This window comes from Lytechinus variegatus, chromosome 2 (genome assembly GCF_018143015.1).
Source record: "Lytechinus variegatus isolate NC3 chromosome 2, Lvar_3.0, whole genome shotgun sequence".
Taxonomy (NCBI): Eukaryota; Metazoa; Echinodermata; class Echinoidea; order Temnopleuroida; family Toxopneustidae; genus Lytechinus; species Lytechinus variegatus.
Window position 1 is genome coordinate 19988438 of NC_054741.1, and position 10771 is coordinate 19999208.

The 10771-nt window shown below is 33.6% G+C and overlaps 8 non-coding genes across 8 annotated transcripts; all 8 read left to right on the top strand.

Annotated features, from left to right (window-relative positions):
• Positions 1-382: 382 nt before the first annotated feature.
• TRNAK-CUU lies at positions 383-455 on the top strand. Its single transcript has one exon. It is a non-coding gene; the product is annotated as a tRNA-Lys (tRNA).
• Positions 456-858: 403 nt separating this feature from the next.
• On the top strand, positions 859-931 carry TRNAK-CUU. Its single transcript has one exon. It is a non-coding gene; the product is annotated as a tRNA-Lys (tRNA).
• Positions 932-1645: 714 nt separating this feature from the next.
• Positions 1646-1718, top strand: TRNAK-CUU. The gene has a single exon. It is a non-coding gene; the product is annotated as a tRNA-Lys (tRNA).
• Positions 1719-2513: 795 nt separating this feature from the next.
• Positions 2514-2586, top strand: TRNAK-CUU. The gene has a single exon. It is a non-coding gene; the product is annotated as a tRNA-Lys (tRNA).
• A 721-nt stretch (positions 2587-3307) lies between these two features.
• Positions 3308-3380, top strand: TRNAK-CUU. The gene has a single exon. It is a non-coding gene; the product is annotated as a tRNA-Lys (tRNA).
• A 1670-nt stretch (positions 3381-5050) lies between these two features.
• TRNAK-CUU lies at positions 5051-5123 on the top strand. The gene has a single exon. It is a non-coding gene; the product is annotated as a tRNA-Lys (tRNA).
• A 742-nt stretch (positions 5124-5865) lies between these two features.
• On the top strand, positions 5866-5938 carry TRNAK-CUU. The gene has a single exon. It is a non-coding gene; the product is annotated as a tRNA-Lys (tRNA).
• Positions 5939-6816: 878 nt separating this feature from the next.
• On the top strand, positions 6817-6889 carry TRNAK-CUU. Its single transcript has one exon. It is a non-coding gene; the product is annotated as a tRNA-Lys (tRNA).
• The last annotated feature ends 3882 nt before the right edge of the window (positions 6890-10771 follow it).

Below are 10771 nucleotides of genomic sequence, written 5' to 3' on the forward strand. Positions count from 1 at the left end.
ATGCTTTATAATAAAATTAGATAATCACCATTCATTATTTCATCTGCCATTCATGAAAACGTCTGTTAAGATTATTATTCATTTTTACATTTTTTTTTGTAAGTCTACGAGTAAAAAAAGAATTACTGTTATAATACTGCTTATTGGGATGCTCTCTAATATGATTGTATTCTAGGTGTTATATGTAAAACATATATTCAAAATCGATTAGTCATAAAGATGACTACTATAATTACGAATAACGTGATATGAATACAAGTCTGCATATATTATTTAGATATTTGAGATATTTTAATTGCCTACAAAATTAATCATAAAAATAAAAAATAAAATCAAAATTGATTTTTATCGTATGTTTTGTCGTATTAACAATGTCCGCACAGCCCGGTTAGCTCAGTCGGTAGAGCATGAGACTCTTAATCTCAGGGTCGTGGGTTCGAGCCCCACATTGGGCGCACATCCTTTTGATTTTGAATATATGACCTTTGGAGGAATACCTGAAAACTGGGATCAAATGCTACAAAAGGTTTTATTTTCAACTTTCGGTCATACACATATCGCATATTCTATTTTCAAAATAATTCTGTGTGTTTTCTATTCATATTTTGTCAAAATTTCTGAATAAATTGTTTTCAATTAACTTGCTTAGCAACCATATTTTGGCCTTAAATTTAGAATCCCTTCAATTTGCATATTATAAACGAAAACGCAAGTAATCATATTTACAACATCAATACTTAAATGATAATTGTTTTTCTAATTTTTGTTTGAATAGTAAACAACACGAATCATAAACAAATCGTTAAGATAAAAATCAATTTAAAATGGATTTTTATCGTTATTAACAATCATCGCGCAGCCCGGTTAGCTCAGTCGGTAGAGCATGAGACTCTTAATCTCAGGGTCGTGGGTTCGAGCCCCACATTGGGCGCACATTATTTTATTTTTTTATACATTACCCTTGGAAGAATACCTGAAAATTGGGATCAAAATGGTACGAATTATTTTCACCTCAAAGTCATGCATATATCGTTATTCTGTATTTTTAATAATTCTTTTTGATTTGGGTCCTTATCTTGTACTAAAAAAATATCCTCCCTTTGATTTTTATACAATAAACGCAAATTCATTTGTTCCAAATCTCATTTATTCGAAAATACAAAAAAATACTATTGACTTATCACAAAATTATATGATTGGTCAGAGGAAACATAAGTGAATGTCAGACGAATAGTTTGTAGTTAGCTTGTCCTGTTTAAGTGAGAATGAATCTGTTTTGACCTTTTTATTATAGTGAAAAGGTGAAAAGGTATTGATCTATTATCATACATATTTAACGACATATGTTGGTTTTTTGTGGTAAGCCTACAAGTAAACGGATTTGTAATGAAAAATAAGAATGAATATTGCTTTTATATATTGTTTTGGGATGCTCCCGAATTCAAATTTATTCCAGGTGTTATTCATTAGGTGTATTCATAAACACGATAAAGATTAAGAATATTGTGGTAAATAAATTCATATTTTACAATATAAGTATTTAGAGAGTAACTGTTCTTTCTAAATTTTGTTTGAATAGTACATGACATGACTAGATAAAAGTCATATTAAATTGATTTTTATCGTTGATAGCAGTCTCCGCACTGCCCGGTTAGCTCAGTCGGTAGAGCATGAGACTCTTAATCTCAGGGTCGTGGGTTCGAGCCCCACATTGGGCGTACATCCTTTTGCTTTTTTATACATGACCTTTGAAAAATACCTGAAAATTGAAATCAAATGCTACAATATGGTCTATTTTTCAACTTTTGGCCATACATTTATCGCTATTCTATCTCTATAAATAACTCTGTTTGATTTTGGTCCATATTTTGTCCTCAAATTTAGCATCCCTTTGATTTGTATACAACAAACTCAAATTTATTTGTTCCAAATCTCATTATTCGAGTACAAGAAGTTACTGTTGACTTTTCAGAGACTTCTGCATGATGCTCAGTCAAAGGGAGCATAACTGAATGTCAAATGGAAAGTTTGTATTTAGCTTGCCCTTTTTAAATAATATTCAGTATATTATTCAGCATAACTAAAGTGAAAATGACCTGCTGTTTTAAGGGTTTAAACTTTGATCATTATAGTAAAAAAGTTAAAAAGGTTTTAGTCAAATATCGTTTTTATTTAACAGCATATGTTGGCTTTTATGGTAGGCCTACGAGTAAACGGATTTGTAATAAAAAAAGAAACTGTTTTTATACTTTTCAGAGAGATGCTCCCGAGTTAATTCGAGTGCTGTTTATAAAGTATATATATTGTACTCATAAAGATAAAGAGTATTATGAAAATCGATGTTAGGAATCAAATAAAGTACAATTATTCAAATTTTGCAATATAGGTATTTCGAGAATAATTGTTTTTCTAAAGTTTGTCTGGATAATGAACAACATGAATCATAAACAAATCGTTGTAAGATAAAAATCAAATTTAAATTTGTTTTTACCGTTATTGACAATCTTTGCGTAGCCCGGTTAGCTCAGTCGGTAGAGCATGAGACTCTTAATCTCAGGGTCGTGGGTTCGAGCCCCACATTGGGCGCACATTATTTTATTTGTTTATACATTACCCTTGGAAGAATACCTGAAAATTGGGATCAAAATAGTACAAATTTAAGTTTATTTTCACCTCAAAGTCATGCACATATCGTTATTCTGTATTTTTGATAATTTTTTTTTTATTTGGGTCCTCATCTTGTACTAAAATATATCCTCCCTTTGATTTTTATACAATAAACGCAAATTCATTTGTTCCAAATCTCATTTATTCGAAAATACAAAAAAATACTATTGACTTATCACAAAATTATATGATTGGTCAGAGGAAACATAAGTGAATGTCAGACGAATAGTTTGTAGTTAGCTTGTCCTGTTTAAGTGAGAATGAATCTGTTTTGACCTTTTTATTATAGTGAAAAGGTGAAAAGGTATTGATCTATTATCATACATATTTAACGACATATGTTGGTTTTTTGTGGTAAGCCTACAAGTAAACGGATTTGTAATGAAAAATAAGAATTAATATTGTTTTTATATATTCTTTTGCGATGCTCCCGAATTCAAATTTATTCCAGGTGTTATTCATTAGGTGTATTCATAAACACGATAAAGATTAAGAATATTGTGGTAAATAAATTCATATTTTACAATATAAGTATTTAGAGAGTAACTGTTCTTTCTAAATTTTGTTTGAATAGTACATGACATGACTAGATAAAAGTCATATTAAATTGATTTTTATCGTTGATAGCAGTCTCCGCACTGCCCGGTTAGCTCAGTCGGTAGAGCATGAGACTCTTAATCTCAGGGTCGTGGGTTCGAGCCCCACATTGGGCGTACATCCTTTTGATTTTTTTATACATGACCTTTGAAAAATACCTGAAATTTGAAATCAAATGCTACAATATGGTCTATTTTTCAACTTTTGGTCATATCGCTATTCTATCTCTATAAATAACTCTGTTTGATTTTGGTCCATATTTTGTCCTCAAATTTAGCATCCCTTTGATTTGTATACAACAAACTCAAATTTATTTGTTCCAAATCTCATTATTCGAGTACAAGAAGTTACTGTCGACTTTTCAGAGACTTCTGCATGATGCTCAGTCAAAGGGAGCATAACTGAATGTCAAATAGAAAGTTTGTATTTAGCTTGCCCTTTTTTAAATAATATTCAGTATATTATTCAGCATAACTAAAGTGAAAATGACCTGCTGTTTTAAGGGTTTAAACTTTGATCATTATAGTAAAAAAGTTAAAAAGGTTTTAGTCAAATATCGTTTTTATTTAACAGCATATGTTGGCTTTTATAGTAGGCCTACGAGTAAACGGATTTGTAATAAAAAAAAGAAACTGTTTTTATACTTTTCAGAGAGATGCTCCCGAGTTAATTCGAGTGCTGTTTATAAAGTATATATATTGTACTCATAAAGATAAAGAGTATTATGAAAATTGATGTTAGGAATCAAATAAAGTACAATTCTTCAAATTTTGCAATATAGGTATTTCGAGAATAATTGTTTTTCTAAAGTTTGTCTGGATAATGAACAACATGAATCATAAACAAATCGTTGTAAGATAAGAATCAAATTTAAATTTGTTTTTACCGTTATTGACAATCTTTGCGTAGCCCGGTTAGCTCAGTCGGTAAAGCATGAGACTCTTAATCTCAGGGTCGTGGGTTCGAGCCCCACATTGGGCGCACATCCTTTTAATTTTTGATACCTTTGAAAAAATACCTGAAAACTGGTATCAAATGCTACAATATGGTATATTTTTAAACTTTCAGTCATACATATATATCGCTATTCTATCTCTTAAAATAACTCTCTTTGATTTCGTATCATACTTTGTCCTCAAATTTAGCATCCCTTCGATTTATATACAATAAACGCAAATTCGTTTTTTCCAAATCTCATTTATTCGACATGTTCGAGTACAAGAAGAAACTATTGACTTGTTACAGACTCCTGCATGATGCTTAATCAAATGAAACATGAGTGAATGTCAAACGAACAGTTTGTACTTAGCTTCCCAATTTAATATTCAATATGTTATTTGGTACAACTAAAATGGAAATGAAATGAAATACCGTCAAGGTCTCCGAATTTTTATCAAAGTGAAAAGGAGAAACGCGTTTGATCTATTTTTATCTTTATTCAACGACATATATTTTTGGTAAGCACAATAGTAAAGAGATTTGTAATAAAAAAAAGTATAAAGAAATAATATTTAATACTTTTTAGTGAGATTCTCCTCGATTCGAATTTATTCCAGGTGTTATTTATAAAGTATATGTTGTACTCATAAAGATAAAGAGTATTATGAAAATTGATGTTAGGGATCAAATAAAGTACAAGTCGACATATTTTGCAATATAAGTATTTCGAGAATAATTGTTTTCTAAAGTTTGTCTGGATAATGAACAACATGAATCATAAACAAATCGTTGTAAGATAAGAATCAAATTTAAATTTGTTTTTACCGTTAATGACAATGTTTGCGTAGCCCGGTTAGCTCAGTCGGTAGAGCATGAGACTCTTAATCTCAGGGTCGTGGGTTCGAGCCCCACATTGGGCGCACATCCTTTTGATTTTGAATATATGACCTTTGAAAAATACCTGAAAACTAGGATCAAATGTTACAATAAGATTTATTTTTAACTTTCAGTCGTATATATATATCGTTATTTTATCTTTTAAAATAATTACGTCCGATTTGGTCCATACTTTGTCCTCGAATTTGAACACGAAGTTACTGTTGAATTTCACAGACTTAAACATAATGCTTAGTCAAAGGAAACATAAGTGAATGTAAAATAGAAAGTTTTTAGTTAGCTCGCCTTTTTGACATTCAGTTTATTATTTAGCATAGCTAAAGTGAAATTGACCTGCAATGTTTTAAGGTTTTAAACTTTTATCATTATAGTAAAAAGTTGAAAAGGTTTCGGTCGTAATATCGTTTTTATTTAATACCATATGTTTGCTCTTATGGTAAGCCTACGAGTTAACGGATTTCTAATTAAAAAAAAATATACTGATTTTATACTTTTCAGAGAGATACTCCCGAATTTGAGTTTATTCGAAGTGCTATTTATAAAGTATATATATTTTATTCATAAAGATTAGGAGTATTGTGGCAAATTGTTGATGGTTACGAATCAAATAGAATTCAAGTCTTCATATTTTACAATAAAAGTATTAAGATAATATTTTTTTTCCAAATCGTGTCTGAATAGTTTACAAAATGAATCGTTAACAAACCGTTAAGATAAAAAAATCAAATGAAATAGATTTTTATCGTTATTGACTGTTTTCACGTAGCCCGATTAGCTCAGTCGGTAGAGCATGAGACTCTTAATCTCAGGGTCGTGGGTTCGAGCCCCACATTGGGCGCATATCCTTTTGATTTTTGATACATGATCTTTGAAAAAATACCTGAAAACTGGGATCAAGCTACAATAAGGTTTATTTCTAACTTTCCGTCATACATATATCGTTGTTTTATTTTTAAAAATGATTATGTCTGTTTTGGTCCATAGTTTGTCCTCGAATTTAGCATCCCTTCATCCATTCCTTTGTTCCAAATCGCATTTAATTCGAGTACTCGAAGTTACTGTTGAATTTTCACAGACTTAAACATGATGCTTAGCTAAAGGAAACATAAGTGAGTGTCAAATAGAAAGTTTTTTAATTAGCTTGCCTTTTTAATATTCAGCATAGCTAAAGTGAAAATGATCATTATAGTAAAATTTGAAAATGTTTTGGTCTAATATCGTTTATTTAACACATATATGTTTGCTTTTATGGTAAGCCTACGAGTAAACAGATTTCTAATTAAAAAACAAGAAATAAAGTTACAAGAAGTAGTGAAAAAGTTGAAAAAGTCTTTGGTTGATAATTGTTTTTATTTAACGACATAATTATGTTGGCCTGTTGTGGTAAGCCTACGAGTAAGCGAATTTGTAATGAAGAAATAAAAATAAATACCGTTTTAATACTTTTTGGCGAGATGCTCCCGAATTCAAATTTATTCCAGGTGTTATTTATAAAGTATATAGTGTATTCATAAAGATTAAGAGTATTGTGGCAAATAAATTGATGGTTACGAATCAAACAAAACACAAGTCTTCATATTTTACAATATAAGTATTTAGAGAATAACTGTTATTCTAAAGTTTGTCTGAATAGTTCATAACATGAATCATATACAAATCGTCAAGATAGAAGTCAAATTAAAATTGATTTTTATCGTTAATAGCAAACTTCGCACAGCCCGGTTAGCTCAGTCGGTAGAGCATGAGACTCTTAATCTCAGGGTCGTGGGTTCGAGCCCCACATTGGGCGCACATTATTATTATTTTATTTTTAATACATGACCTTTGGAGGAATACATGAAAACTGGAATCAAATGCTACAATATGGTCAGTTTTTCAACTTTCAGTCATACATTTATCGTTATTCTATTTTTAGAATGATTATGTCTGTTTTTGGTCCATATTTTGTGTTTTAATTTAGCATTCCTTCGATTTGTATACAATAAACGCAAATTCATTTGTTCCAAATCTCATTTATTCGAGTACAAGAAGTTACTTACTTTTCACAGACTTCTGCATGATGCTTAGTCAATGATTAAATGGTTGAAACATGGCTGAATGTCAATGAACAGTTTGTAATTAGCTTGCCTTCTTAACATTCAGTATATTATTTGGCATAAACTAATGTGAAAAAAATATTTTTCTAATGAATGATTGAATGATTGAATGATTAAAACATGACTGAATGTAAAATTGATAGTTTGTAGTTATCTTCCCTGTTTGATATTCAATGTATTATTTGGTGTAACTAAAGTGAAAGTGAACTGAAATACTGTAGAGGTTTTTAAATTGTTATTATAGTGAAAAGGTGAAAAGTGATTTAATGCATCGTTATTATTTAACGACATAGGCCTATGTCAAAAAGGCCCCTTTTAATCATATTTACTCTGAATTAACCCATCCCCAGTATAATATTGTGTCTATATGTGTGTATATGAGAGTGTGTGCGCGCGGGTGTGGGTGCGCGTGTGTGTGTGTTGGCGTGGGTGCAATTGTTCTACAACACTAAAAGTAATTCATTCAATGTCTGCAGACCGTCAGACATCAATATTTCAAAGTTGTGACCCGACATCAGTATCGGTTAATGTAATTCACTTCTAGCTGGATCACAGGAAGGCTTCATAGCTCTCAGTTGGCGTAGGCGGGTTTGCATGATAGACTACAAGGCTCAACTTCGATCATTGACTCCGCACTACCCCTGCTGCTTCTTGACAAATTTGATGAGCACCGTGTCACCAAGAAATCACAAGATACCAGTGGGGAAATATTAATGCCTGGTGAGTGTGGGTGCTTATTATCACCTGGGATATGAACAAGAAGGCAAAATGTCCCCCTCTTACTCTTGGGTATACCACAAGGAGATTGAAACCTCCTTTGTAAATCGCAGAAGCATGCAGAACGGCATCGGTTCATATAACGACACCAACAGTGTTTAGGGATGCATTCAAGAATGCGCAGACAAGTTGGTTTGACCGTGTGGTGTGAGGTAAATGTGCGTGCGTATTCGGGCGTGTGTGTGTGTGCGTGGGTGTGCATGCGCGTGTTCGGTATGGTTGTTATTTTGAATGGAATTCGTAATTAAGAAAAATAAGTAAGGGAAGATCTAGGTGTGTGTAATGAGGTGAGTGTATGCTTCAAGATCAAGGGTATGGTACCTGAACCTAGCAAGCTTCGTTCGGAATCCTATTCTCTCCGACTATTGGCACCATTCTCCGAGACTTCATTTTCAGATTGAACTTCTCTGTTTATTTTCCTCTTCAATTGCACTTAACTCTCACCACCAAAGAATGAATAGGAAATTACGATCACCATTCAGCCACACTCACTTCCAATTTTCACATTTTTCGTGTTTTTATAACACCAATTTTATCCCATCTAAGACACCTTCCACGGTCTCGCGTAAAAGCGTCCAACATTACTGACAGAGTGATGTTGTCGGCCATTTTGAATTGGTCTCGTCATTCTCTACGGGGTGCTAATGATAAAAGCCAGGTGCTCCAGCAGACATCGCCCCATTATATTATCCCATGCACATGTTTTAAAATCAAATCATTGCAAAGCCAGCCCAATTACATCCATGTTGTTGACGCTGAGCTGGTATTTCTATCATTTTTTTTTGTCATGTTGGTGGTATACGTTCTGTGTGTGAATTTGGCCTCGTAAGATGACGTATAGCAGTGTCAACCTTCCAAAGGTTCTGCATCACTTGTAATTCATTATCGTAAACAAATCCAACAGGGTGCTACATAACTTTTTAGAAGCACTTACCCGGTTGGGCAAGTAATTTTTTAAATAGTTTGAATATACTTCAAAAATCTATTTCACTTGCCCGAAAAATCCTTGAAAAAACAGTTTTACCTCTTCATTCAAGAAAAGTTTTTGTTATTTAAACCATCGACCTTTTTCTCTTTTGACATGAACTGATATACCTTGTTACTGCATTTCTGTTTCCAAAGTGATTTTTTCTGGCCTGCCATGACCCAAATTAGGGTCAATATAATATCATATCATAATATCATATCGACCCTAATTTTGGTCATTTTGCTTGCCCTATTGGGGCAAGTGGTTTGGTCTTCAAAACACTTGCTCGGCTCTAACTTTTACTTGCCCCAGGCAATCGGGCAAGTGCTTATGTAGCACCCTGTCCAGTATTTGTTATATTCGTAAGAAATACAGAAAAATAAGAAGTAAAATATCTAGGAGCGACATAAACTGCAAAATTCCAAGACAAGCAAACATCATGCGTCAGCATTCCAGCATCTAACTTATGACGTTATATAATCTTTCGGTTTGATGTTGATATATAAAAGGCGCATGCCATTAAGAGCTCATCATATCACGTGACCTGAGGTGGTTTAACAGCGTGGCACCATGTTCATAGCGGTGTGACCCCCCCCCCCCCCCTCTCTCTCTTTCCCTGTCTGTCTTCTTTATTATTCTTTGACCTTATTTATTTCGTATTCATATATTTTATTCCCTCATACCTCTGTTTGTATTGGTCATGTTATCCCTATTCTCCAATTAGTTCACTCGCATGCTTACGCACTAACACTCTGCACATAGGCACTCACATTTCCTCTCTGGTTTGACATGTTTTCCTTTTCTCGTCATAATTTATGGTTGCATTGGTTCTACGAATTACATTTTGTGTTTCGTTGTATTTGTGTAACTTTGTTATTCAACTTTGCACAAAATCCGTTCAATCTTATAGAATTTGCAATCAGGGAACTATGTTAAGATATGTTTTTATAAGGCTGCGCGGAAACAAGTTTCTCACTACAGGGGCCCGTTGCAGAAAGAGTTGCAATCAATTTCAACTCTGAAAATCATGCGCGACTTGATTTTCAACCAATCAACAGCGCGCATTTGGGACTTGCGATTGATTTTTTTTTTTACTTGCGTTTAAAAGCAACTTTTTCTGCAACAGACCCCCGAACTCTACCATGATTATGATTATCATGTCATTCATATCGTACATGTTTATTAAAGCCATCAAGAGAAACAAACATGAATTATTCCAAAGTCGTTGCATTCTGAATATGGAGAGGTCAATCAACTTTTGCTGCAAGCTTCTTAACCGTCGGGCCTCTTCCAGATTTGATGGAAAACACCCATTTTCTAGAATATCACCGGTTTCCGGAATTTCTGTCTATTCGTGCCTAAAGACGCTTGCCGTCAACAGGTATCTGGTCTATTCGAACCTTTGACAATCGAAAGAGTGGAAGAGCAAAGCCCGGGGCCCTTCTCGCCTCGTAGTGGGTACCCTTGCTACGAGATTAACACCAGACCCGTGCTAATTTCACTCACGTCTTAATCCCAGGTTTGGTTTCAAGCGGCCCAGGAGGGGGGTCTAATGAGGGCCCGTCCTGCTCAACCGTGCCAGGCAAAGCACGAGAAAGGGAATTGGGGGTGAAAGCTCCAAGCCACATGGAGCGAGAGAGAGGTGAGGGTTTCTACCCCACAACCGGTGCTCTCAAATCGTCACTAGGCCACACAAAATGTCATTGTACGGAATTTGCAGTCGTTTTTACCAAAACTTTTTGTAACACACACACAAATATTTCGTGAGAAGAAAACTATCACATCTCCAATGAAATAGACAGAATGCATTTCTATCATACCTTTCAACTTA